The 26,002-nt window shown below is 41.7% G+C and overlaps 1 long non-coding RNA gene across 1 annotated transcript in view; it reads right to left on the bottom strand.

Moving 5' to 3' along the window:
* Positions 1 to 26,002, bottom strand: part of LOC144690718 (uncharacterized) — a 560,653-nt gene that overhangs the window by 417,542 nt on the left and 117,109 nt on the right. Inside the window, exon 2 of the long non-coding RNA XR_013578939.1 lies at positions 4,992 to 5,053. This is a non-coding gene — a long non-coding RNA (uncharacterized LOC144690718). The remainder of the gene's footprint in view (positions 1 to 4,991; positions 5,054 to 26,002) is intronic.

Here is a 26,002-nt window from a genome sequence, read left to right as displayed (position 1 = left end):
GAGCGCAGGTGAACACAGTGACAGCTCTACATCTAGTGGGTCCTCAGGATCCTCGTCCAAGATGGTCAGAGGCCTGATGGCGTGTCTCCTCCTTTTCCTGCTGGCGGCTGTAATAGACGAGAGATAATTAGTGATTAGCCGGATAGTCACATCAAAGAGCACTCACAGTTCTGGTGGGTGGTGAAGACTAGTGGATGGGGCCTCACTGGTTTGTTGGGAGATGCCAATCTCACCTTCGGCGCAGGAATGGTCCCTGTCCTCGCCAGCCAACTCTGCCAACTGCTCCCCAAAGTGGATGAGTGGCCTGAGTTCTGCAACACCCCCCTCTGGTCTGGAATCTCTCTCTGTTGTTGTGGGCAATCTTGTCCTGCACAAAAGACGGATGGAGGACAGATGCCAAAGCAGATGATAAGCATGCCTGCCTTCTGTGTGTGTTGAGTGAAACTATGTAAGGACTGAAGATGCGACTTGTGCAGGATGCGACAAAAGAGGAAGATGTAAAAGCCTGTGTGAGAGAATCAGTGATGATGTCCCTTGTGTTGGTAATGTGTGAGATCCCTGTGAACTGTAACTCTGCGGATGCCCGATGGCCTTGTGAGAGTTGAGAGTGAGGAGATGGTTGACTTACCCTGGCGGAACGGGTGAGATCATTCATCCTCTTCCTGCACTGGATAGCAGGTCTCCTCTGAGGAGCGCAGGTACTGAATGCCCTGACAGCCTCCTCCCAAGCCTTGGTCGTGCGATTGTTGGACTTCCGGCTCCCATTGTGAGGGTAAAGGACCTCCCGCCAATCCTCAACTGCCTTGAGAAGTGCCACCTGTACCTTGTCGCTGAACTTCGGGGCTTAGTGCTTATCTCTTCTGGGGGCCATCACTCGCCACAAGTCCTGAACTTCAGAGACTGAACACCTGTGTGGGTGCCGTTTAAATATGGCGTCCAGAAATATGAGCTGATGAGCTAACGGTGAGGCAGGCGAATCCCAGCCCACCCTGCCACAAGATACGATATGCTGCTCGTTTATGCATACATAAGGAGCTGAAAATCAGACGATCTGGTGCCGAAACCCGCCACATCGACCAACGGGAACCACACCGGCTTTCCCGCAAGACACAGCACTTTGTCTCCGGAGCGGAAAATTCCGTCCATAGTCATTAACATTCTTCAGCTGGAAATTACATCAGCTCAAACCAAAAGACCGAGTAAAAACATTGGTTGGCACTGATGAAATTGATTCTTAATTCGAGTGAACCATCTGAAGTGTTGCTCATGGATAGTCCAGGCCCGAGACTTTTCTTTTAATATTTATTGCAGTTGCACTGCAGCAAAAATGTAACAGTAGTTCAGTCTTCACTTATTACAACATATTTATTGCAGCATGTAACAAGTGACTAATTTAACCAAAATATTACATATGGTGTGTAAAGTACAAACTTGATAAATGTATTATTTGAAAACTATTCATGTTAGTTTACAAAACTCACTAAAAGTGCAAGTAACCATTATTCCCTTTCCAAAAAAACTTATTCTCATTTAGTTAATTCTAAAATATATTTGTTGCTGATCTCCTGCCTGAATTTACAGAACTTTCCTAAAATACAAACAGCCGAATTATTTATTCCTAATTTCTTTGTTTCTTTTAATTATGCATATCATTAGAAAATATACCTCTCCCATATTTTCCATTGAGGCTTTGTCTTTGCTGGGGTACTGTGCTGGAAGGTCTAATGATGAATACCTGAAGAGGTGGGTGTTGACAATAGTTAGGGCTTAATATTAAATAACTAATCCCATCTGCAATGTCTAAAGTGAATATCAAAGATCTTCATTTCATAATAATCATCTATGACTGTACTTGAAACATCAGTTCCCCTCAGAAATACATAGAAACTCATTGGCAAACTTTAAAAATAATACCACTTTTGTAATGCTTGTGCCTTGCAGTTGCTGTTTATACACGGTATAATGAACTTTGATCTGGAAGCAGTACAGTAAGGAAAATTCGTAATTTTTTAAAAATGTCTCTGACATCTGTAATTGTTTTGGAGGATGTTTGAAAATGACTTTTAAGAGTTTGCACCAATTGGAATGTTCTTGAATAATAACAATTTACTGGCCCATGTGACCTGGTGGTCCTTGATTTGGAAGTGGTACCAACAGGAAGTTAAGACAGAATCCATGTGGCCAGACACAAGGGAGAGTTGCAGACAATCGAGAGATGAGAGAGCAGAGAAGGCACATTTACAGGGAGCTGTGCATGTGTAATATAATCAAGCGGGACAGAAAGCTGGAGAGAAGCTTCAGGATCGGATTAGGGATTGTGAATTGGACAATTTAACTGCTGCTGCTTCTGCTTTGCCAGGGCTGACTAGACCGTTTAACGGGGTTTATTAAAGGAATGGGATAAGGGAATCTCTGGGGAATCTGTGCCATTAGGACTGTCATGTACACAGGTTCTACAGGAGTGTGCTGTTCGGGTGATACCCATCTCTGGGGATCTCAGATGGAATATGCGTGACACTGAATGTAACTCGAGGGCAGAGTCGATTAAATGGGAAAGTGAGTGAACCTAACAACCAGAGGCTGAGTTAGAGAACATTGGAATTGCACTTAATTCCATACGTCTGCGGGGAATGATGCAGATGTTTGTGATTGTGCAATACATATTTTTGTTGTTCCAACAATTTAAAGTGAAATTTACCTTTTTATTTGAAGTATCTGGCTTTTTAATTCATGTTTGCGTTGGTTCTGATTCATGTTAAAGTAAAAGCTACAAAAAAGTGAAATTTTGTTAATAATTTCTTCAATTTTGAGGGGCTATTTGATAAATTTGGTTATTTTGGTTTATGGTTTCCCCACAGGGGTCAGAACAATAGCACACAGCGAGTATTATAGTTGCAGAGATGCAGGATGTAAACTTCAAGTCCCATGATATATCCCTTTCTTTCTCACACACATGCATTAAATTTCTCTGCAGAGCTAGGATTCCCAGCTCTTTTCATTATCATGTAATGTGGGGTGTCCTCCTGTACTTTGCTATTGTAATTCCACAGCAGCAGGGCTTAAAAATAACTTCCGCGATGAATTGTCTGTTCTCACACGCACAATTTATCAACAGGAGCTGCAACTTTCAATAGGCTGAGGGGAAATTTCCAACTCAAGTCAAGCGTTCCTAACAGAAGAGCAGAGTCCTACAGTGACATTTTGTTTTGTTTCTAACATCATTTAACATATTTTATAGATATGCTTCAAGGATTTTTTTTATATAAATGAGTAGCTTTTAAAAAATCATCAGTTATTCCCAGCTGTAAAGATACACCTCAATGAAGAAAATTGGCAGATGAGAACTGTGGAAACAAGTATTTGAGCAATTTTATTGCTTGGCTTTGTAATACTTGCTGATTAGTGAAGGATTGGTATGAAAATAAATGAGGAATTTGCTTGCTTTGTATTCTGTTGGTTGCTCTTTCCATATTTTAGTACTTATTTGTTTATTTAAATATAATGTTCAATGGCAACATAACAAATATTCTAACTGATGCTTTTGAGAAAAAATATTTTGAAAGGTGCAATGTTATGGATAGGTAATATGGATACATTACATATGGAGGAAGAGCTCTATTAAGAACTCTTGTCAAAATTAGAACTCTGATTTAAGTAAACATGTGGGAAATTTGGGGGGCATACGTGCAATGGAGTCTTACTTTTAAAAATGATTCTGTGAATCATATAAATAGTAGAATTGTATTTTTTTATATAAATATTCACCCTGATCTTGACAGGAGCAGTTCGCTTAGGTGAGCGGTTGGAGGTTCAGATGAGAAACGCAGAGGTTCAGACTTCCCCACATGCATATTTTTGTTTTAAACAGAAGGCTGAATGACAATCAGGTGGTTGTCAGGCCAGTTTGCAGCAGGACACAGGTGGGGAGCACTACTGCCACAGGGAGAGTGGAAATATCAGATCCCGAAGTGGAGGTCCAATCCCTGATTCTGTAGGGTAAGGGTAAGATTCCAATGGCTAGTGGCTGGACGGGGGTTTTGTGGGGTGGAGTGGGGTAGCTGTGTACAGGGAGTCTGACTCAGCTCAGGAGCTAAGCATCGGGGAATCACTCCTGCTCTTCCTGGCACAAACAGAGCTGTAAAGGCTTACTTTCACCTCGAAGCTGTCTTTGCCTCCCTTCAGCTGACGGGTTTTCCCAAGTCTCAGGAAACCCAGCTGCTCAGGGTTAAACTGGAAAAAAAGGTTCAATCTGAAGCTGCCAGCTTGATTAAAATAAGATTGCCAATTAAACGCCTGATAGTTGAAATGGGTTGGGATTGGGTTTGATATCCTTTAAATTTAAATATTTTACCCGACTCCAACCAACCTATGTTAGGGGGCTAAAATTTACCCATTGTATTTGTACTATGGTATGGCTTGCCAGCTCAGAATGTGATACACTTTACTATAACGTCTTTAAAAATTGCGATGGAAATCTACAAAGCCAAGTATTTAAATTGCAGTGCTTAACATAAATAATACAGTAGAAATTTGTAGCTGAATCATTGTAATACAATGTGTAACCAGATAAATTAAATGCTAATTATCCATGTGATTTTTTTTGTGACCAATGTAAATTTTCTTTCGCATTTTAGCAGGGAAAGTACTGACAGTGATAATAGCAAATAAACATTTCATGTGCCCATATGACATTGTTCTGCCTAATATTTCAACTTAGATGTTAAACAATGAGTTAAAATATACCAATATGCTAAATGTTTGCCAATTTCACCAACAGTAATTTCAGGAATAACATAACACTATCATAACTTAACGCTATTAATGCTGTCTGACCTAAGGTTAAATCTCAGTTAACAAGGGGCAGGAAGTTCCATAAACTTTACTTTACGAGATCTGTAAATTCTTTTGAAAACCAATCACAAAAATTCTCCTTTCCTTGTACACATACTTGTGAGAAACTAAAATGCAAAAATAAAAAAACTTTAACTTACTCAGACTTGGTCTATTTCTTCAAGCTCTACAAGCGAGGCTGGTCAAACTAGTCATTAAATATCTGTTGAAAAAAGTAAAAAGAAATAAACATTAATAAGGATTTACATATTTTTCGATTCATTCCAGTATAGGAAGTAACCAAATTATATGCTGCATTAGACTTCCAGAAGTTTTTAAAGATGTGCCCTGTGTCAATGCAAGTTGAAAATTGTTAAAACTTCCTTTGAGAGTTTACTTTAGAATCATTTGGCTCAGTGATAGATCTCTCGTCTGATTCAAAGGTTGAGGGTTCAAGCCCCACTCTAGAGACATGAACATGTAATCTAGGGTAATATTTCAGTGAAGCACTACAGACATGCAACATTTATTCATCAACCAGTACTGAAAGCAATGATCTGGTAATATATTTAATTACCATGTACAAACCAGCTGCTGCATTTGGCACTCCTCAGGTTGTGAAAGATGTTAAATAATACAAATTCTTTTTTTATTTCTCTTTAATTTGGAATGAGCCAAATTTCCCACCTATGTACTTGCTAACATTTAAAATTAACTAGCAAGTGGAACACAGTTCATCCATTGTTAATATTGGAAATAAAGAGGAAGTGATCAGATTTTTACTGTACATCAGCAGAACCTGAGGAACGATAAAGCAGCTGCAGGAAAACTATAGAGCAAGAAGTAACCTCGGTAATTAAACAATTTTAGAAAGGATTCCCCTGACCTCTATATGTTATGACATTTTAATTGTGTTCCTGAAGATTTCTGCTTGTCAGTATTTCCAGTGAAATTGTAAACGTGTTCAAAAAGTAGAAAGTGTTGTGACCATATTTATGATGTTATACATAGTAACCACTCCAATTCTTCTTCAGATGTTTTTGAACAGTTGAGAATAGAAGAGCATAGACAAGCAGCTGTACTATCAGAAATGTTATTGTACTAATGCTAAAAATGATTTTTTTTAAAGAATTTCTATCCCCGGAGAGACATAAACCTATTCCAGTGAAGTAGCTGAGAAGAATGTTCAGTGACCAGGTTCAACACTGTAGGACAATATTATCAATAGTAATTTCCAGCTTTACACTTGAATGCTAGTAGCATATGGAATTATGTGCTAGAGTTGGAGGCATTTGTAGCAGAAGGAAATGACAGTGTTGAAAGAGTTATAGAAATACGACTAATTCCAAGGATGCTAAAAAACTAATAAAAGTTATATGGTGTTAAGAGAATGGGTGAAACTGCAACCACACTCTGCAGATAATTAAGCAGTCCATGCCCATATGCGACAAAATGTAGACTACATCCATGCTTTTTCTGGTAAGTGGCAAGTAACATTTATACCATCCAAGTGCCAGGCAATGACCATCACAATCAAGAGCGAGAGTCTGGAGAGCCTAATCACTTCCCCATGACATTCAATGACCACCCTAACATGTAAATCCTGGATTGGGGGGGTGGTGGGGGGGGGTTGCAGTTACCATTGATCAGAAACACAACTAGAAAAGCCACACATGTTGCGGCTACAAGAGCAGACAAGAGGCTACGTGCGCTGTGGCAAATAGCTCTTCTTCATAAAGCCTCTCCACCACCTACAAGGCATCATTTAGGAATGTGATAGAATATTCTTTAAACATCCAACCTCTCGACCACCAGAGCATCATGACTGAAATGTGTCGTAACTATGGGACTGATTGCAGTAAATTGCTAAGGCTTCTTAAGTAGCAGCTCCCAAATGCACAACTTCCACCATCTCAAAAGGCAAGGGCAGCAGGTGCATGAGAATGGCATCATCTTGAATTTACCCTTCAAATTACAAACTATATTGACTTGGGTATATATTGTTTCTTCAATGTTGCTGGGTGAAAATCCTGGGACTTCCTCCTTTATAAGGCAGTGGTATAACTTTGATCACATGTGCTGCAGCATTTCAAAATGAGGGTCTTCTCAGGCTAACTAGGGAAGGGCAATGAATGCCAGCATTGGCAGCAAAACCTGCATCCTCTGAATGTAAATGGATAAAAATTTGGAACAGAAGAATATTCTGCTGATAGAGCCTGTGCACAGACGTGGAAAGCTCATTAAAGCTTCCAAGTTTATTTAAATTAAGGCTAAACTGCACAATGCACCTGGAGCACTGATTGGTAATTCAAATGCTCAATCACCAATTGAAAAGGCTTTTATGAGGCAAATTCAGTCAAGAAAATGCAATTTATTGCTTGATGGCTCTCTCTTCAAAATAGAATTAACCTTCATCCCAGTCCTTTATATAACTTGGGCTCCAAAGTCCAAATTGTTGAGCAAAATGCACTTGGCCCAAGCCAATTTGTTGCCTTAAAACAGAGACAACCTTAAGGATTGCCAACAGCCTCACAGGAGCTGCAGTCACTGGATAATCCACAACATTGACTTTGGTGTTCTTCAAGCACATAATGCCTTGGAACAATGTCAATATATTTAAGTTAACTGATATTGTGTTGTAGGTAAATGGCAGGTCCTCATGCCAAATATACAAGCATTAGCTGATGCCCTGAGCACATACCAAATAAAAAAATACCCTTATACCAAATCCAATCAGTGTGACACAAACTTCTGAAGGACACCTTACACTGTTCCATTGTGAGTTATAAAGACAGATTGGAACCTGAATCTGGGTCAAACAGACACATTCTCATTGATGTGCACCTGAAATGTGATGTATTATTCCTTGGTTTCCTTCTTTGATTAATTTTTGTAGACATTGCTGTAATATTCCCTTGTTTTTTTTAATCCTTCAAGTCTTTGCAAGTCTTTGTTCTCTGAATTGCCTCTTACTCAGTCCTATTATTGGATTTCTTGCTCTATCTTCTCTTTTTCCTTCTCTACTCAATCCTGTGGACAGTTTATGCACAATTTCCAATTTTGGCGGGTGCACACAGCAGGCGGGAGTGGTTATACACCTTGCACAATTTTCAATTCCGCTGCTAAGCAGACAGCCGATCAGCTGTTTGTCTTAAACCTTGGAATGTTTTGACCATTGAACACTTTCACTTGGCTCTCTAACTGTCAGACCTGTATTTGACCCCAATGTTTATTCTTCATGTTGGACAATGACAGGAAATGTCAGCTGCCTATTGAAGCAAGAAAGCAAAATCCCACTCCAGGACTTGAGCACACTAATCAAAGCTGACTTTCCAGCACGGTCCCACAGGAGTGCTGTGCTGTCGGAGGCACCGTCTTTCAGATGAGACATAATTGAGCCCAACTGTAATGTCCAAACCACCATCTCAGGCGAGGTCAGTTAACTCGACACAGACTTGAGAAATGAGGTGGGAACGTCCTGCTTGACCCAGTTCAGCTCTTCACCTTCTCAAACAGCTATGCTCTTTGCATAACCCATAAGACCAGTTTTCCCAAATTAGAATGACATTTTAAGTTTCCATTAGAGTTCATTCAAATTTTGCTTTTATTATAAAAAATCCCTGATCCAAGTTCTGACAATTGCGCAAGAGAAAACTTCATTCAAAGCTGAAAAAAGAAATGTGCGTTTATTTCCAAAGGAATTACGTTAAGTGCTCAGTCTTATTAAACCCATTGCACAGTGCAATATCAATGCCCACTGTACTAATTTCCAACTAATGGCAGATTATCAGTGCTTTGAAAGCCATATTTCTCAAAGCTGTGCCAGTAATATGATTCATTCTAATTGGTAATGAAATCTTACAAGCCAGCTCAGGGGTAACATTAAACTGACAGATTTGCAGTAACAGTATTTTATTATAGAAATGTCAACACCTCTTTCTGAAAATCAATGTCAGCTGCACGTAATTCTGCTACCTGCTTTTCTGTTCATCTGTGAATCGAAGCTACGATTTTATGTAATGTTTCAGAAGGTGAACAAGCTGCCAACTGCAAATGATTAACATTTGCTGCTGGCACTTCAGCACACTCTGTCATAATTAAACAGTACCCTCATTATTAACTTTCCTAAATAAAACAGTCCTTAGTATTCTCTTTGTCAGAACCTTGGGGGCAGGCCTGTAGGGCAAATACAGCTCACTTGATCGTTTCATCTGATCTGCAATTCACTGTTTAATTATTCACAAGAGTCAAACCACCAATACTGACTGAAACCTATTAATATATTAATTATTAAAATTCTCAATGCATGAATAACTCTGATTTATCCATTTATTCAACATTAGGCTTGCTAAATTAAAAGAACAACTCATTAAAGTGGTATTAAATGAATTCTGTCCCCCAAATAGGTGGTATTAGGTTATCAGTTTTAATGCAGTATTATTGACATATTACTTTGCAAAACCAGAAGTGGTTGTCATTGTTCAAGATCTGAATTGAAATAGAATACATGTATTCAAAGCTTTCAGTTGGTAAGGGTGAAAATGCACACCATTTCTACACATTAATAGCCTAAGCTAAAAACTGTGAAAATATTTGGCTCTTTACGCTGCAGGCATAAGGTTGACACTTATTTTGGAGTCATTTAAATCCGCAACACCATTTCACATTGCTAGCTCCATACCACTCTGTGCGTATACGTAAATGCACATAGAACTCTGCTCTCCGACATTACATGAAGCTTTTAAGTTCGTGATAAGTTTGCTCTATTCTAACTTCAGAGAGTTAAAGGCTTCCTAACCTAGTTAAATTTTCAAAACAAAGTTCACAAAGATCACGTTTCATCATTTTTATTTGCTGTAGTTGGTGCAAAGCTCAAGCATTGTCAACACAACATCTTTGAGGTATTCAAATTCCATTTGACAAATCTGATGCAGTCAGTTTAGCAACTTGAAACCACAGTTATACCGCTTGCTGTATTGCTACAGGAATTGGTTAAATATTCCTATCATCTACTTAATTAAATAATATTGCAGTGCACCACTGTATTAAAGAATAAAGCTGGACAAAGGGGAAACATATATGTCCCCACCTCAGTCCCCATTATGTTTTTGGATCTTTTCTAACCTTCTCACCTTACATCATCTTGGCCCTCATGTGTTAGATCACTCTAATGGATGAGGCCCAGAGTCCCTATACCTTCAAGAATCTTAATCCTTGCCATGAGATTTAGGCAGGCTTTTAGTGACATGCACAGGGAAATATACAGCAAACCTAAATATTCTCAAGATGCACATCCGACCTTTGAAAGTAACAGAACAAACATCAGTGTTTGTTTGAAATTAAACTTAACAAAATACATGAGTAATCATCACAATATTTTTAATATATTTACAGCAGACAATTCTTAAGATTTAAACTAATTCTTTGTAATTAACTGAAAAATAACTGGGATTCCATTTCTTGACTGTTTTTAATCACTTATGGAAGTCTAATTAATCAAACTTTTCCTTGAAATTAAAATTAATTTTCTCTTTCTCTTGGGAGTTTCAAACTGATCAGTTACTTTCAAATGGATTCTTTGAACAGACTCTCTGGCTGAAATTTTTCAGAGGTGGTACAAGTTCCGTTGCCAGGGCGGAAGGGACACACCTGCTTCAGCGGGCATGACGCAGGACCTCGTTTTGTAGCTGCTGCTGGGGCTGCCCTCGTATTAAGCCTTTTATGCCATCCCCACGAGCTGCCAGCCCAATAAGAGGGCCAGCTGCTCAGCAATGCCACTGCTAGCTGTAGCCATTGCTTAGGCTGCAGCTGTGAGGAGGGCATGTCAATGGCCAGGCACCCTCAGAGAAGCGTAAGTGGGGTTGGGGGTAGCCAGCATCTGATTGGGAGAGGTTGGGGGGGCGGGGGGGTGCGCAAGGAGAGGTTGCTGAGTCCATTGCTGCTGGGGGCCCTCTGTCAGCCCCTTAGTGGGCCATGGAGTGCTCCTACTGGAGACCCCATCCCCAGCGTCTGTTGGGAGGCCACCAGGTTTCACTGGGTGGTTTCCCCACATGGCAACAGACCCTTTTGACACAGACATAAAGCCTATGGAGGAAGGAAGTGGCCTTTAATAGGCTATTTAAATAATTCAAATGGGCTCCAGGTGGGGAGCTGATCTACAAAATTTCCCGCTGCTGGCAAAGTTACGGGAAGACATCAGGCACCCGATACCCCCAAGCCTTTCCATACCATTTTGCCAACCTTCCCACCTCCCAGCCCTTCCCTAAAGAGTGAAACTCAACCCCCTGATTTGATCAGAACAAGGCCTATTATAACCTGGAAACGAATTACAGGAGCTGACTGATTTTTGAAAAACTCTCTTTTATTCAAAAAGGGAATTGTATGCTTGACACAAATTGAATTGATCACACAGCAACTTTTCAGTTTCAACGATGTTCCTGTCCCCAGTTCATAACTGATGGAGCCTAAAACATTGCATCACTGTCGGCTTGGTACAGAAATCTGAACTGCAGTCATCTCTTAAACTGTGCATGTACTGTGAGTGGGTTTAAAGGAGCAGCCACTAAATCAAATGTGACTGAAAATGTCCAATTTCATCACATTAAATACTTCAACCCTTCACAAAATTCAATAAGAAAAACTATTAGCCAGGACAAAGATCAAAAAATTCAAATTATGACATGAGCCTGAGAATGAGGCATGATCAGTTTCCGAAAGGCATTTTAATGGAAATATTGTTTTAATTAACTACAATTGCACCACAACTATCTATTTTATTTATGCATGAATACACTGTAACTGCTTCAATAATTTTGGATGGAGGATGTAATTGAATATTCTATTAATGAAACCAAAATGAATATCAATATATTTAAAACTTCCAAAGGTCAGGAGCAAAAAAAAACTAATTTCTTCAAAACACGGAAATATCTGGGTGTAAGATACAGTTTCAAAAAACAATACAATCTTTTGAAAACCACTGAAAAAACTTAAAAGCAGTCCTTAATGCCATCCTCCCAAGGGAACCATTAAATTAAACAAACCACACAGCGGAACTGCTAAAAATTAAAATCTTAACAGTGTAGTACTGGATGCAACCTTGGGAAATACTCCAGAAGGACTGAAATTAGTACTTCAACTTTATTAAAATAAGAATCATTCATGGAGATCAAAGCCCAAACTTCAACTGGAATCATCAACACTGCATTTGTCTGAAGAATAATATCCTGAAGCTGCTACTCTCATTGCTTTGAAAACTACACATTGCTGTCGGATGAGCAAGCCATACGAGTTCCCCTGTGATCTGCTTGTTTGAATAGCGGTGCAGATCACTATTGATCTGCAATAGTGGACTTAAACATCCTAAAAAAGAAACCTTCATCAACATTGAAAGGAGCAACAGTGATACAAAGGAGGGATACTCAAAGTGAATTTAAATGTCTAGAACGCTGAAAAAAAAGTTAAATTCTTTATTACAATGCCTTATTTTTGAATGTTTTGCATCTGTACATTAATTAAGCGCTAATATGCTCAGCTTGATTTGCACAATATTTTCCTTTAAAACATACTAGTTCTGCCAATTAACTTCACAAGGCATGGCTGCAATATGCACCTTGTGCACTGTACCTTACCTCTTCAACGCCAGGACAGTATCTGAACACTTTTAATAACCTTGGGCAAACATGAAAAAAATGTGCTGTCACCTCCCAGAAGGAAAACCCAGTACAACTCGGAAGCCAAGGGTACCAGTAAAACTTGACCGAACTGGTCTTGTGGACCTTAAAATGGAATTCCAGTGTTACTGGTGCCAGTATTACTGATCTATTGACAATTTTGAACTGTTTTTTTCCTTTTGGGCTGTCAAGCACTAAATGTTAGGAAAATGTTGACCCGTGCAAGTTAATGTAATGACTTGGCGGGCCGGACAGGTTTCTACTTGAAACAGATAACTTTATTACAGAGAACTCTTCAGAAGCTACATGCTTGAGCCAGGTCCTTGGCTAGAAAGCCACACCACCCCCACCCCCCGATTACCCGTGCTTAGGGCTCATTGGTTGGAGTCTCCAAGAACAGTCACATGACCCCGATAGGCAGTCGGAAAGACTATACCTTCAATTACTTGAGTTAAGTAATGAATAGGACAGGATTCTTCTCTTTAACACAATGGGTAGAATTTTCCCAGACTAGTGGAAGCAGGTTTGAGAGGGAGGGTGGGGTGTGGGGAAGGGGGAGAGCAGCAGCAAAATTACAGAAAATGTCATTGGGTTGGGATCCCAATATGACCCTGCACCCCCACCTCCATTACCCCACACCCCCACCTGGGAGAGCCAGAAGCGCTGATTTTCCCAGGCCGGGGTCAGGAGAGCAGTGGGGAACCTCGTGGCTCAGGTGGGAAGCCAAGTGTGAAGTACTTAACACAATTAGGAGCGATTTTGTGCATAGATTCACTTGTTCCTATCAGCCGAGGAATTCCATGCTGTGTCTGCAACCCAGCAGGATAGAGAGGCTGTGTGCACAGCGGGAAGAACTTGCTCCGTGAAACTGACAAGCTGTGAAGACTTTGATCAGTCACACTGAAGAGCTCCAGCCATTGCCAGGTGAAATGCTGCTATTCAAAGCACTTCTTCTGTCAGAGAGTGCTATCACTGCTTGACAAGTAATTACCATCTGTCTGGAAGGCACTTCACTTGTCCAGCACTTCACTCGCATTCACCTGCACTTCCCTGATGCTAACCTTCAGATTGGCCTGGGAGCAGTTCATGTAGCTCCACTATCCACCTCTGTTTTAGATCAAGGGCAGGAAGCTCACCACTGCTAACTGCTCCAGCAGCAGCAGCACCAGATGCCTCCTCCTCAGTTGTATGCCCCTGTACAGATGTCCACTGAGAACCTCCAGAATGAAGTGAGACCCCCAACAGTGCCTATGGGCAAAGAAACAGTTCTCGCAACATTTCTGAATACCACCTGCCTCAGGAGCCTCAGGCTGCTATGGCAAGTCACTGTTGACATCTGCTTTGTTCAAGACCTCCTTCCCAGTGATCAGGTGAGCATACATTGCAAGTGGTAGAGGTGTCTGCCACTGGAGACTACTCTGCCTTCTCCCACCCCACTCTCTGCCTCCCACCAAATTGTGTGATATCTTCTCCTGCAAAGAGAAAAAAGCTGGGAGGTGTGAGTGGTGGTAATGACTTGTGTGCAGAGCAGGGAAGGACGCCATTTGTGGAGGGTTACTGTGAGGCATGGGTATAAGAGGGCTGAGGGTGAGTGTGAGTGTTGGCTGCTCAGATGGGGCTGTGAGGGGCTTGCAGGGAGAGGAATGAGTGAGGCTGAGAGGTGTCTTGACCTGAGAACTGCTGTGCAGGAAAGTCAAAATTTGGAGTTTGAGACCTGAAAGTGATACACCAATCATCTGTCAGGCCTACCTGAGCTCTGGATCCTCTTGGTGCATGGTCTCCAGGTTAGAGGGAACACACTGCAGCCGCTCACTTCCTCAAACACTTCCATTCACACCTGCTTGGGTGGAAATGCTGTCCCTGTCCCCTGCGCATCTTTAGAAGAGATCACCTCACTGCAGCCAGTCAGGTGGACCTCCAGGATAGAGTGAGAGACCTGGGCGGGGGTGGTGGGCAGACTTCCCAACTCTTCTCTCCAATCTTGTAGGTTCTGCAGTCTGAAAAATCCAAGTGCTGCTGAGTTTTATTAAACATGCTGCGGTCCCTTTGAACCAAAATCTTTCCTCTGACAAAATCATCATCCCGGCAATCCTCTCAAACTGACCAAGGAGCCCACAGCTGGGCTCTTAGTTGGTTTGCTCTATTAAAGGGCAACTGGAAGACCCGTTAACCAGGAGGCTGGTTTCACAATCTGAAAATGATTCCGCCTTGATGCCAGAGAAGAAGGGTGTAAGATTCCACCCCGCGTCTTCCAGGGTCAGAGCTTGCTTGGTACGCAGGAGGTGCTCCCAACAGAAGCCCCACATCAAAGAGGAGAATGAACACTTTTGCTGCAGTGTCTGAAGCAGCAAGAGACATTTAATGGGTGGAAGAAATTTCCTGACTTCAGGAGAAAAAAAAAAGGAAGACTTGCATTTAGATGGCACTTTTCACACCACCAGATGTCTCAAAGAGCTGTACAGCCAATGAAGTACTTTTTGAAAAGTAATGTAGGAAACACAGCAGCTGATACACACAGCAAACTCCCACAAACAGCAATGTAATAATGATGGCATAACCTGTTTTAGTGCTGTTGATTGAGGGCTAACTATCAATCAGCATTTCCTTGTTCTTCTTCAAAATATATGGGATCTTTTATATCCACCTGTGCTGACAGATGAGCCTTCAGTTCAACATCCTATGAAGTGTCAAGCTTGAGTTTTGTGTTCAAGTCCTGAGTGGGATTTGAACCCAGAACCCTAAGACTCAGAGACAAGAGTGCTACTAACTGAGCCACAACTGACGCTCAACAAAGGACTCGACAAAGTCTGTACCTACAAAAGAAAGTATGCAGGGATTGATTTGAAGGAGATGCAAGTCTTGACTAGGCCCTCTCGCTCCATTTAAAAATATACCAACGCTACATATTTATCAGGTGACGCCATAGAGCAGTAACTGGAGGGATGAATGGGAGGAAAATGGGCTGGGATGCCTGTGATTCCACACCCCTCCCTTCAAACCAGCATTTGTGTGTGTTTGAGTGAGGACGGGAGGTTATAAGCAGTCACAACAGGGGGCAGGGGAGATGGAGGGGAAAGGAAGAACTTCAGGCAGGCAGTTGGTAGTAGGTTTCAGCACCTATTTCTTACTGCTGTCCTGCCAGATCCTTTATGAAATGCTGGAGGCAATTCCAGACCAATGGTAACTCCACTGTAACGGGGCTAAGACCTCACACTATATTAAAAAAAAATATTCCCATGACTAATTTCTAACATTTTAAAACTGGACAATGACCTTTTAAAATGACTGAAGCTATGTCTGGCTTTGACCCTAAACAAAAAATCTATCAGGGCAGTATCGCAAAGACTTGCACCTCATTATCTCTGAAGAGACACTACAATCCCTGTGGGCTGCAGGAATTATACAAAGTCCATCTCCATTTCATAAGTCAAGCCTGGCCAACTGAAGACAAGACATCTGCTAGGGCAAAGGACCCTGCAACCTTCCTTTCAAATTGTTAATGGTTGGAACATTAACAATCTCGGGAACCCAGACCAAAGGATAGACATCCTTTGTCAAAGCCAAAGTGGAGAGGTGGGAGTCATGTGACATGATGCCCCCACCCCCCCACCTTCTGTCCAGGTTTGAATGCCTGGTGCCATCTATACTGTTTCTACTGGAACTTCTGTACCCTCGCTTACAAGTCTGTGTGCCCATCTCAGTGTGGAGATCAACTGTACTAGAAAAGTGAATTATCCAGCATCAGTTCAGCCTGCTGACCTCTGTGAAGGAATACACCATTGAACTTTGATCCTGGTCTCTGGCGTCACGTGAAACAATAATTCTTATCTCTGTGGTCTTTTCCCTGTAAACCTTTCTTTCTCTATCCCTCTTTACTGTATGAGTGAAAAATGAGGCAAAGTTGCTACCCTTCTCCCACATTTGAGAGTGCAAATACACCCTGAGTTCATCCTATCACGGGTTTGCTGTGGGGTTATTAATAGAAATTGAATCGCACCAAAATTGAAGGGTTGGGAAAGACATCACCACTTATAAAGGGGGAAATCAAAATCAAAACACCTTTCTGTTAATGGACGGATGGTGAAAGGAGAAATCAGGGTGTTAATTAAGCCCCCTCCTGTCCATAACAATACAATGCACATTTATTTACTGATTTTCCAGTCACTACTACTACAGGTCAAGTGTGTATTTGCTATCTGTGTGTTGAAGTCTTCTTACTAGTGTTCATCCATGGCTACCAGATGGGGAGCATGAGTTTCAAGAGTGTAATGGCAAGGCAAGTAATAGAAAACGAAGAGATGTCAACAAATACTTCAATTTAATTACTGAGGTGTTAAGAATAAAACCAGAGCCAGGAAGAGCTTTTCACCTCTTCTGAAGCTGGTGACTCAACCTAGGGCATGGCATTATGGGAAGTGCAGCATGTAAAGTATATTTTCCAAGTGGCCCTTTTCATATGTCTTCCTACAGGGAAGAGGCAGGAGAAAGGCACTAAGTCATAATGCTCATTTGGAAAGCCAGTGCAGATATGATGGGCCGAATGGCCTCCTTCTGCATCGTAACAATTCTGTGATACTGAGTTGCTTCGTGGTGATAGTACAATTGCAAAAAATCTTTGATTCAACCTGTGCTGAGTATATGAGAGACAGAATTGGCACTGAGTATGGCACTAAATTGGATCCAATGGCCCTGAACTGTAGGGGGAAAAGCTGGCCATGATTCCTTTTCTTGATTTTGTTTTGAAACCAATTTACTGCCCCCATTACTGTATCACAGCCCGTAATCTGGACACAGGGACTAAACCCAGCACTTTCTCAGTATCTATCTGCCATCACTTGATGCACTGATATGCTAAATAAATCACAATGGTGGAACAGGCTTGTGATGTTGTATTATAAGATCCTAAGTTCATAAGAAATAGAAGCAGGAGTGGACCATTCGGCTCCTCGAGCCTGTTCTGTTATTCAATAAGATCATGCCTGATCTGGGTGTGTTAACTCCACTTTCTGGTCTGCCCTCCCATAACCCTTGACTCCATTGTTGATCAAAATCTGTTTAACTCAGCCTTGAATATATTCAATGACCCACCTCCCCAGCTCTCTGCGGAAGAGAATCTCAAAGTCTAACAACCTTCAAGGGAATGAAAAATCCACCCTAGCTCTATCTTAAATGGGAGGCACCTTATTTTTAAACTGTTCTAGTTTTCCCACGAGGGAAACATCCTCTCAGCACCTAACTTGTCAAGCCACTCTCAGAATCTTATACATTTTAATAGGATCACCTCTCATTCCTCTTTAATTGTAATGAGTATAGGTCCAACCTTTCCTCACAAGATAAATCTTTCATTCCAGGAATCAGCCAACTAAACCATTTTTGAACTTTTTCCAATGCATTGATATCCCCTTAAGTAAAGGGATCAAAACAGTACACAGTACTCCAGAAGCAGTCTCACTAAGGACTTGCACACTGTAGCAATACTTTCCTACTTTTATACTCCAATCCCCTTGCAATAAAGGCGAACATTCTATTTGCCTTCCCAATCAGTTACCGTATCTGCATGCTAGCTTTTTAAGGTTCATGTACCAGGTCACCCAGATCCCTGAACCACAGGTTTCTGCAGACTCTCTCCATTTAAATAATATTCTGCTTTTTTATTCTTCCTGCTGAAGTGGACAAGCTCACATTTTCACACATTATGGCCTGAATTTTTCCTACGTTGGGCGGGCTTGGCCGGAGCGGTGGTGGAGCTGCCTGCTACCTGCGATCGGCTCCACACCGCCATTTTACGCAGGCCAGTTAAGGCCTGCCCAGTGTAATATGCGAGTGGCAGCGCTCTGTGTGGGCGGGGGGAGGAGGGAGAATCGGATCTAGCACTCTTTCGTGCATGTGCGCTAAAGAGCGCTTTAATTTCCCTGAGACACGGAGCTACCTCAGGGAGATCGAAGCGCTTTTGAAAAAAACAATTAAATGCAATAAAAATTTAATGAAACATGTTCCCTCATGTTGAGATGGGACATGTTTTTATTTTTCAAAAGAAGTTTTTATTCTATTTGTAAAAGCTTTAGGAAACCTCATCCCCCTTGTGGGTGAGGTTTCCTAAAAAACATAATGGCTGCTTGGCCTTTTTGCCTTCCCGCCAATCATTAGGTTACACAGGAAGGATAAGTTTGAAATTAATAAGTTCCTTAATAGCCTTAATAGGCATCTTAATTATCGGCGGGCGCACAGCCGATTCCGGTGCGCATCCGCCGAACGAAACATTGCGCAGCAGTGCAATGACGTCGGGATGCATGCCCAACGTCATTGCGCGTCATTTTACATGCCGGCTTGTTGGGCCCGCCCACGCACACCAACTGTAAAATCCTGGCCTCTATTTCATTTGCAAAATTTGTGCCCATCCTACCTCTATCCCTTTGCAGGTTCTTTGCATCCTCTTCACAACTTTGCTTTCCTACCTACCTTTGTGTCATTATCAAATTCAGCTGTCATACACTCGGTCCCTTCATCCAAGTCATTAACATAGCTTATAAATAGTTGCAGCCCCAACACTGACCCTTGTGGCACTCCATTAGTTACAGCTTGCCAACTCAAAAGTGACCCATTTATCCCGACTCTCACCTTCCTGTGAGCCAACTAATCCTCTATCCACACTAATATGTCACCCCCTGCAATTCCTACCTTGTGCAGTAACCTTTAAAGTGGCAACTTATTGAAATGCCTTTTAGAAATCAAAATACACCACATCTGATCCTCAAAGAACAAATAAATTAGTCAAACATGATTTTCCTTTTGCAAAACCATCTTGATTCTTAATTGTATTATGATTTTCTAAATGTCCTGCTGTTATCACCTTAATAATGGATTCAAGCATTTTCCCTATGACAGATGTTAGGCTAACTGGCCTATAGCTTCCAACTTTCTGGCTCCATCTCTTTTAAATAGACGTGCTACACTTACATTTGCCAATCCTTTCCAGAATGCAGGGAACTTTGGATGATTACAATCAAATCATCCACCATCACTTCAATTGCTTCTTTTAACATTCTAGGATGCAGGGCCATCAAATCCCGGGAACTTGTCAGCCTTTAGTCACAATGGCCGGAACTTTCTAGCACCACCTCCCCCCCCCCACCCCACAACCATAGTGGGTTCCCCTGTGACGGGACCGGCATGCCATTGAAATCTCCGTTCGTATCGGCGGCACCAGAAGATCCCGCCGACGTGAGGGGCTGGGAAATTCCAGCCAATAGCTCTCCCAGTTCCTTATCCCTGTATGACGTACTCATGGTCCTATTTCTTGTGTTCTTATCAACTTACACTTCCAGTAATTCACAGAGCAAAACATTTTTGAGCTGAAATGTTCAGGGAAAAGTTTAACTCACTGGGCATGATACCTTGCTCTTGAAAATATTGGCCCATTATGTCTGTTTACATAAGATTGTTTGTAAAATTGCTCCAGGAGGCAATCCCATTTTGCCAAACAATTAATTCTCAAATCAGTATGTTCTGATTAGTTCTGGCAGGGCAGAAGGAATGAAAATAAAATGAAAAGTTCATTCGGGTAGAATCAAGAAGCATCTGGAAAGTATTGTATTTACTTATTCAATCCTGTAGGCAGCTCCACAAGCAGATTAAACTTGTTCGTAAATGTGGGTATTAAACCAAAAAGCTATTTTTTCCTACTTACTAATAATGAATGATAAAAGGCAATGCAGGTTCAATTATTCCGTGTGATATGAAAATAGATATGCCCAGTGCACCACTGAATTAAAAATCTAACATCCAACAACTTTTAATAGCTGTACCATCTCATCCAGTGTAAAACCTAAAGCAAATAGGTATTTTTGGTGTTTGACTGGCAACGGATTAGATTCCAGATTGCTGTAGAAATTTAAAAATGTTTATTTCTACAATACAGAGCTATTAGACATTCTACGCAATCTTCCAAACTCTTAGATATTGGAGTGGTACCTGAGGACTGGACGATTCCACAGATTATATCCGTGTTCAAAAAAGGAGGCTGGATTAAACCCGAAAACTATAGGCAAATCAACCTAACAACAGTGGTGGGGAATCATTTAGAGACAATGGATGGTATTTTATGCCCTCCCCCATCGAATGTTTGGAGGGGTGGGGTGGGGGGGGAACATTTAATCAAGCAGGATGGTGGCAGGTGGGTACCCTGCCACCTTCACACCTCCCCCCAACCCCCATTAAGTCTGTGGTGGAAAGGCCCATGGACAGCCCTCCTGCCCCGCCACAAATTGAGGCCCTTAAGCGGGCAATTAACGTGCACTTATTAAACCAGCAGCAGGTGGGTCTGTTGCCATGCAGGGAATATGACAAGCAAACCTTTGCGAGTTGCTTGTGGCCTCCTGGGGGCGGTCTCTCGATCAAAAGGAATGAGCGCCTGATCGATGGAACCAGCATCGGAAAGGCTGGGCAGGGGGTAGGGAGGAGGTGTGGTGGGGTGGGGTGGGGTGGGGGGGGGGGCGGCATTGATGCTGAGAGCCACCTCCTACCATTTCTGCCCCGCACCCCCTACACCCCTCCCCCATGACTCCCACCCCGCAAAATTCCTCCCGCCATTACATACCGCTGGCTTAGGTCACTCTGCGATCGTGGGCCTCCGTTGGGTTTATTTCTCGCAGCAGCCACTGCCTCCACGATAGAGCTGCTGAACAAAAGAGCTGCTGGCTTCCAATTGGCCAGCAGCTCTCGGCGGTTGGAACTTCCTACCCCGAGGTCCTTCTCCTGTGGAAGGCCTGCCGATGGCCAGTTAATTGCCTGATTGGCTCTTAATTCGGCAGGCCATCCCCAAAGGAAGCAATGCAGGTCTCTCATTGGCTCTCCAGCTGGTGGTCAAGTCTTCCGTCCTCTCCATAAAGTTCCTCCCAATAATTTGAGACAAAAGTAAATATCACTCAGAAGAAAATGGAGTAATAAATGACAATCAGCATGGATTGGTTAAAGGCAAATTACGGATGACTAACTTGATTATGTTCCTTGACGAAGTAATGTGGTGAGCTGATGTAGTGTATTTGAACGTTTAAAGATATTTGATGAAATACAACATAATAGACTTGTTAGCAAAATTGAAGCCCATGGTATTAAAGGGGTAGTGGCAGTGTGGATACAAAACTGAATAAGACACAGAAAGCAGAATGTAGTGCTAGATGATAGATTTTCAGACTAGTGGGAAGTATACAGTGATGACCCAAGGAGTATTAGGACAACGACTCTTTTTCATATATTTGAATGGACTGGGCACAGGGCATAATTTCCAGTTTTTTTCCCAAATGGCATGAAACTCTGAAATGTCATAAATAGTGAGGAGGATAGTAACAGACTCCAGGAGGATATAGATTGACTGGTGAAATGGACAGACTCATTGCAAATGCCATTTAAAATAACTGAATAATGCAAGATTAATGCAGTTTTATCAAGTGTTATTATGTCAGGATTAGATATAGTTGTTGGTACCACAGGTAGAAACCAAATTGTAAACTTTTTCATCTCATAACAAATTAAACTGTCATAAAAACAGATTAAGGATGATGTTGATGTACAGCATTGACATCAGAGGGTGTTATGTCAGAATGCATCACAGATAGGGTTGACTGATCAAATTTAGAGATAATCGCTCGTTTCCTTCCAGCATTGTTGTGTTGATTTACCATTTTGGTGTATCAATTTGATGCAAATGAAAATGTTGCTGATAGAGCTTTAGGTTTCTTAGAAAACATCTACATTTTCATAACGTTAAATCAAAATAAGTTTCCACTTATTCAATTTTTGACATTAAAAAAGGTGATAAGTCTTTAGAAAAAAATGAACACTTTTCTGAGGAGAAGAAGATTCGGAAGAAGAGTCATGCAGACCTGAAATGTTAACTCTGTTTCTTTCTCCACAGATGCTGGCAGACCTGAGTTTTTCCAGTGTTTCCTATTTTTATAACGCTTTTCTAGGGTCCAATTTCACTCATTTTCCTTTGTTGCAATTATCAAGAAAGAATTATTTGCTTGTTATTTGCATGTGTAGAAACCAACTCATTACCTATGCCATTTTTCTCATAACTGAACATTTAACATAGTCTGCCTCTGAACAGATGCGGGGGTGTGGACCAGAGAACATCAGGAGTGGGCAGGAAACAGAGCACATTGACAGGAGAGGGGCAGGAGCATTGAGAGTTACCAGAGAAATAGGACAAAATGAATAGTTCGGAAATGGGCTGATAGATCTTGTATCAAAAGGTGAAAATGAATTGTAAGAGTTTACAAAATCAAAACAAAGAAGACTCTGAGAATATAAATTACGAAGACCAACTCACAAAATGAATCTCGTTTTACTCAAGAAACGACAACTGCGAGGTCACATGTTCCATGTCTTCTAAATGCTGGAAAACCCGATGGGTTGAGAGTTTCTCTCCCCGCCACCCCACAACCCCCCATTCATGCTCTTTACAAAACAATTAAAAATCTGTTCTATGGAGGTGAGTTTACAATCCTGATACATGTAGAGCACAGAGGGCCCTGAAATTACCCTAATCAACTTTAGAGTATATCTGACAGTTTCCCTCCAATATTGATCCTGCTGAATGTGTACACACCACTGGTCTATCCATCCTCTCCAAATTTGCAACCCTCACTCCCTTGTTCCACAAATCACTGCCTGTTACCCTTGTCGTTATACAGTGATTCGCATTTGCTCAGAACTCTGTAGAATAGGAAAGGAGAAGGTTGAGAATCTGATGTTGGGATACTTAACTAATTTGATTGAATGTGAGAAAGCACATGGTATTTCTTGCAAAAGCAAACATCTATGTCAAAAACAAAAATACCTGGAAAAACTCAGCAGGTCTGGCAGCATCTGCGGATAGGAGCACAGTTAACGTTTCGAGTCCAAATGACTCATTCGAGTCCGAATCCATTCGGACTCGAATGAGTCATTCGGACTCGAAACGTTAACTGTGCTCCTATCCGCAGATGCTGCCAGACCTGCTGAGTTTTTCCAGGTATTTTTGTTTTTGTTTTGGATTTCCAGCATCCGCAGTTTTTTGCTTTTATCTAACTATGTCTCCTGGGCTGTTCCTTTCTTGTGTTCAGGTGTGAAAGCTGGCACTTGGATTTCAATAGAGCTTGAACCGGTCGCCATGGCAATCAGATCACATAGGCTTATTGTTATACAAAACTGGTAGAAGCTCACATGCTCCATACCATTTCACCTTGAATTAAAATAGACAATTTAAAGCATAACTGTCTTATAAGGTCCACTGGTCATAATAACATGTCACTTTACCTTTTTACAATTAATTGCCATTGATCAGGAGTATATAAGCACACTTTGTCGCTGCATTATTTTCCAATCCCATGCCACTAAGTTATATGACAGAACTTCTTGAATAAAACAGCCAATTTGATGCTGATAAAACTATTCCACTTACAGTGAAACCAAAGAATGAACAGTGCTGGATTACCTAAGTATCAGCTCAGACATAAAAGTAGTGTCCCAAAAAACTGTGGCATCAGAGCACAAAAACACCTACTGCCCCTGGATGGTCTGATAGAACAGTGAAATAAAGAGATAAAGGACAAAGAAATCATAATTGTACCAATAACTTTACATGCAGAACTGGTCAAGATTCCAGTGTGTGCTGAGCCATATATAATTTGTTTGGGAAAGGAGGATGGGAAAGAAGTTTCCAACCAGTAGTCTTATTTTTTTCCACCTTTAGAACAATCCTGTACTGCTGTGGAAATTACTGGTAGCGAAGGCACTGCAACAGTGCAAACTGCCTGCTCCAGCAAATGCAATTGTTTTTAAACAACAGCAATAACCTCACTTAAAGATACTCCAGCCTCTACATCTTGAGAGGCCGACAGCCAAGTGGACTGATGATGAAGTGGATGCTGGTGAAAACAGCAAGGGCGGGGTGTCCAGTTCTTGTATCTGTGGAATGTTCTGTATGTCATAGTCGACTTGATAGTCTCTTTGTTTGGCGTTGAGCCATCAACTGTCACTTATTATTCCAGCGTGTCAGGGAAACAATGAGACAACACTGACAAATTTCAGTCTGATGCTGTAGGGGGAAGATGTATACAGGGAAGTCGATTGATGTTTTCATGTTATCCACTTCAACTTGTCAGGTCTAGATTGTTTGAGGTGAGTTAGAATTATTTAGGTTTGAAAACATTTGCAATTTCAATGTATCTCACTCTGCAAACATATTCAAAAATATAGAGTGTTTCACAATCAGTCTTACTCTTTTAATCATAATAAATCCACCCTGTTGATAGCTCACTTTGTTTTTTTTTACAATATTCTGCTGTGGAAGTGGTATAAGACATATCATTCATGCCTCGATGGTAGGTCTGGCAGTAATGATATGTGCCATTTGCTTTCTTCTGGGAGGGTTTTTATAATTAATATTTTTGAACATGTCAGGTTCTTCACAGACCTGTGATTCTATTGATAGCCACTGGCTAATATAAGAATATTGACACTTAAAAGCTTTCACAAACAGTGCAAATGATGAATAGGAATGTACTGTTTGACAGAGATCATCTTGAATATACCCAGAAAACACACTAACAAAAGAGTGCATGGGTATGTGAGAGAGTGAGAAAGACTGTGTATGAGAGAGAGAGTGAGTGAGACAGGTGTGTGCAAGAAAGAGAGAGGGGTGGTGGGGTGAGAGGGAGAGGCTGTTTGCCAGAGAGAGCGTGTGAGAAGTGACTGAGAAAAAGAAAAGCAAATATGAAACAGATCGCTTCCTGGATAGCTTAATTTGTTAGCAGTCTGAATTACTGGTGTCAATCTCTTATCAACTCAACCAACTGGCAGATGAATGGATCTGGGAAGGGGTGGTTGGTGGAGAGGTTATGGCCTGGATCATGCAAAAAACATCGAGGATAATTTAAGCCACATGGCCAGACAGGAAACCCAGGGGGGATCAAGTTAATTGCTGACTTTGCACCAGTGAGGCACTGGCTCAAATGGCCTCCTTCTGTACTGCATAGAACTAATATATACAGGGCAGATTGTGTCGTGGGGGATAGGCTTTGGATGCTCAATGCAGAAGTCTGGGCTTCCCCACACACTGCAGAGTTTTAGCTCTGCAGTGTGACTATTTTTTGTCAGTCCCCCCAGATGTCAGCCCCAGCCTGCAGCTGCTACTCTGAGCATGGGAGGTCCAACATCCAACCCTGGAGGGGAAGTCCATGCATGGACCCTGGGGTGGAGGAGGAAGATTCTGATCCCCAGTCCCGGGAGGGTTGGTGCAAGTTCGATCCTTGACCTTGGGGGAATATAATCCTTGATTTTGGGGGAGTTATGTATGATGGAATAGAGGGCCAGGGAAAAAAATCCTGCCCCCTCCTGGCCCACAATAAGTGCCATAAAGATGCTTCTCCTCGCCTCCCTTGAGCTGCTGGCTTTCCTGAGACCTTGGAAATCCAGCCAGCCCGAGCTAAGTTTATAAATCAGGCTAGATCTGAGTC

This window comes from Cetorhinus maximus, chromosome 2 (assembly GCF_964194155.1).
Source record: "Cetorhinus maximus chromosome 2, sCetMax3.hap1.1, whole genome shotgun sequence".
Classification (NCBI taxonomy): Eukaryota; Metazoa; Chordata; class Chondrichthyes; order Lamniformes; family Cetorhinidae; genus Cetorhinus; species Cetorhinus maximus.
The sequence above is the reverse complement of the archived record's forward strand: the minus strand, read 5'-3'. Positions and strand labels throughout refer to the sequence as shown.